The sequence below is a fragment of the Myotis davidii genome, unplaced genomic scaffold, assembly GCF_000327345.1.
Source record: "Myotis davidii unplaced genomic scaffold, ASM32734v1 scaffold453, whole genome shotgun sequence".
NCBI lineage: Eukaryota > Metazoa > Chordata > Mammalia > Chiroptera > Vespertilionidae > Myotis > Myotis davidii.
The window spans coordinates 1702547-1706419 of NW_006285234.1; positions in this window are offsets into that span (position 1 = coordinate 1702547).

Consider the following 3873-nt stretch of genomic DNA (forward strand, 5'->3'; position numbering starts at 1 on the left):
AGAGACTTTCTTGACTCCATTGTACGTTCTTGCCTCCTTTGTCAAATATTAATTGAGCATAGTGGTTCAGGTAGATTTCTGGGTTCTCTATTCAATTCCATTTATCTAAATGTCTGTTCTTGTGCCAGTACCAGGCAGTTTTGAGGACTGTGGCTTTGTAACAGCTTGATATCTGGTATTGAGATCCCTCCTACTTTGGTCTTTCTCAGGATCGCTGCAGCTATTCGGGGTCTTTTTTTATTCCAGATTAATTTTTGGAGAGTTCATTCTAGGTCTGTGAAATATGCCATTGATATTTTGATGAGGAGTGCATTGAATGTATAGATTGCTTTGGGCAGCGTGGACATTTTAATGATGTTGATTCTACCAATCCGTGAACACGGTATGTGCTTCCATCTGTTTATGTCTTCTTCTATCTCTTTTTTCAGTGTCCTATAGTTTTCCGAATTCAGGTCTTTTACCTCCTTAGTTAAGTTTATTCCTAGGTATCTTAATTTTTTTGGTGCAATGGTAAATGGGATTGTTTCTTTAATCTCTCTCTCTGTAAGTTCACTGTTGGTGTATTAAAATGCCATAGATTTCTTGTATGCCTTTTATATTTCAAAAAAGGTTGTTTTTAAAAACACATACTACTAGAAAGAAAGAAAACTTTCATTATTTTTTTTAATATATTTTATTGATTTTTTACAGAGAGGAAGGGAGAGAGATAGAGAGTCAGAAACATCGATGAGAGAGAAACATCGATCAGCTGCCTCCAGCACATCTCCTACTGGGGATGTGCCCGCAACCCAGGCACATGCCCTTGACCGGAATCGAACCTGGGTCCTTTCAGTCCACAGGCCGATGCTCTATCCACTGAGCCAAACCGGTTTTGGCGAAAACTTTCATTATTTATAGACAACCTGATGGTGTTTGTATAGTAAATTTTAAAATGGATCAACTATTAGCATTAATAAATGAGTTTAGCAAGTTCACTGGATATTGAAAATAAATTGTATTTCTGCATATCATCTACAAATAGACAAAACAAAAAAATATCATTCATGATAGCATAAAAAAATGTCAAATACCTAGAGATGAATCTAACAAAATATATGGAAATCCTCCATAATGAAATCTACATAACAATATTGAAACAAATTAAAGAAAATGTAAATAAATGGAGGGATATACTATATGCATGTATTAGAAAAATCAGTATTTTTAAAAATATTTTATTGATTTCAGAGAGGAAAGGAGAGAGAGATAGAAACATCAGTGGTTTAGCACTGACCTATGAACCAGGAGGTCGTGGTTCCATTCCAGGTAGGGGCACATGCCCTGGTTACGGGCTCAATCCCTGGTGTGGGGCATCCAGGAGGCAGCCAATCAATGATTCTCTCTCATCATTGATGTTTCTGTCTCTCCCTCTCCCTTCCTCTCTAAAATCAATAAAATATATATGTATTGTTTAAAAATAACAGGTTACTCAGGAGAACAAGAGTGGAGGGTGACTTTTCAATGTATATTTTTTTAATTTAAATTTTTTTGTATTATTTCAATTGTTTCAAACTAAAATTAAGCAGAAATTGACCAACCAGGACAGACTTTCCCTGGGATGCAGTGAGGACTGAGAGCCAGTGGTGAGGGAAGGGAGAGTGCTGTGGTGGTATTGGAGTCTTCCTGCAGAGGTTAGTGCAGCCACTGAGCGGAGCATGGTAAGAGACACAGGAAACAGAGACAGAACCCCCTCTACCTCTGACGTCAGAGCTCAGTGTGGGCTTCCCGAGAGACACCGTGAAGAAAGCAAACACTTACAAGCTAAGGAGAGAGGCCTCGCCACAGACCAAACCTGACAACGCCTTGATCCTGGACATCTAGCTTCCACAACTGTGAAAAAATAAATTTCTGCTGTTTGAAGCCAAAAAAAAAAGCTCAGTGTAGGGCATCCGGTTGTCTGGTGAGGGCGGAACAGATGTGTTCGATGACACAGCATCAACATAACCCTTGAAGGTCCCAAAGTACTCACAGGAGCAGCAGTGCAATGGATTCGATTACACTTTGACGGGAAAGGAAGATTCTGAGAAGTGAGCACTGCCGGGTGTGGCACCGGAAACCACAGCCAGGAGGGCTGTTCGAACTGATGCCCGCAGATAACAGCCAGTGGCTTCACCTCAACACCCATCACAGGCCGTCATTAGAGAGCGTAAACCCTGACCCCCAGGAAAAGCAGGGAAGAAAAGCAAGAGGTTTTATCTTTTAAAAGGGCAAAATGTAAAAGCATTGCTTTAAAGATAAAGCACGTTTGGGCTGTGTGGCCAGACTGCTACACTCAGCTGCAGCACTTGGGGTAGCTCACGGGGTCATCGTGCTCCTCGAAACCATCAAATCAACCTTGAGTGACTGGTAAGGTGCGCGGTTTCCTGTGTCCCTTGCACCTGCTTATTCTGCCCCCACACAGCCCCAGCGACAATGGATCCGCTTTTCCTGCCCCTCTAGGGAGTCTGTGTTAACATGGCTGCTGCGAGTAATCTTTGCATTCGGTTCCTCCCATTGCACCGTACTGTGATCTGACATGAAGAGAATCTGTAATGGAAGTAAAGCCCACCCCTACCAGTGTCCGGCTTTGGGTCTGCATTAAACGTGTAATCCATGTTCATGTGAAAAAAAGAAGAATAAAGCACACCCCGGCCGGTGTGGCTCAGTGGTTGAGCGTCGACCTATGAACCAGGAGGTCACGGTTCAGTTGCTGGTCCTGACACATGCCTGGGTTGCAGGCTCGATCCCCAGTGTGGATCATCATTGATGTTTTTCTCTCTCTCTCCCTTCCTCTCTGAAGTCTATAATAATAAAAGCGTAATATGCTAATTCGAACATCCTTCCAGATGAAGCCAGGGCTGCAAGGGAAGCCCAGGTCCCAGGTCCGAGGTACCAGAGGGAAGCCGGTGCTGGCAGCCGGCAGCCGGCAGCCGGGGGGAGAAAGGCCTACTCTTGCAGGAATTTCATGCATCGGGCCTCTAGTCAATAATAAAAAAATATAAAAAAAGAAAATAAAGCACACATATATGTCACTATGTCTTCAAAAAATTGTATAAAAAGGGAAATGGAACATGCATGTTTTTCATTATGAGTAAATTTTACCAAAAGAGAAAAAACACCTTTAAATAAACATTGAACTCTAGCTAATGCTACATAAGCAGAATTTTTGGGGGCTGGTTGGGGGGTGGGGCAGGGGTGGTGGTGGTCAACTTCCATTATGGAGGAGAAAGCGCCTAACACAGGGGTCCTCACACTACGGCCTGGGGGCCACATGCAAATACAAATATTGTATTTGTTCCCGTTTTGTTTTTTTACTTCAAAATAAGATATGTGCAGTGTGCATAGGAATTTGTTCATAGTTTTTTTTTAAACTATAGTCCGGCCCTCCAACGGTCTGAGGGACAGTGAACTGGCCCCCTGTTTAAAAAGTTTGAGGACCCCTGGACATGAATCTTTCCACAAATAACCATTATACACTTTGGATCAAATACAGAAAACAACCACCTGAGAACTCTGGAGGCTGAACAAAAGCAGGCAGTTTGGGGTTATCTCCTCTCAGGGGAGATTTGATTAGTCTGACATAGGTTTGTAATTAACCCTGACATCCTGCACGCCTTAGGAGGGGCCCTGTGAACCCAGGAAACCTTAATTCATGTGCCACAGCACCGCCTACTGGTCAGTTGACATGGCCAAAGGCGGTAAATAAATCCTATTTGATCACTAGGCCCTTAGCCCCATTTCACAGATGAGCTTTTGCTTTCCACTTTTTCCAATTCATTCGATAACCTAAAAAATAAAAAATGCCTTTCAAAATGAGAGGCAACAAACATTTTTTTAAATACAAATTTTTTTTTA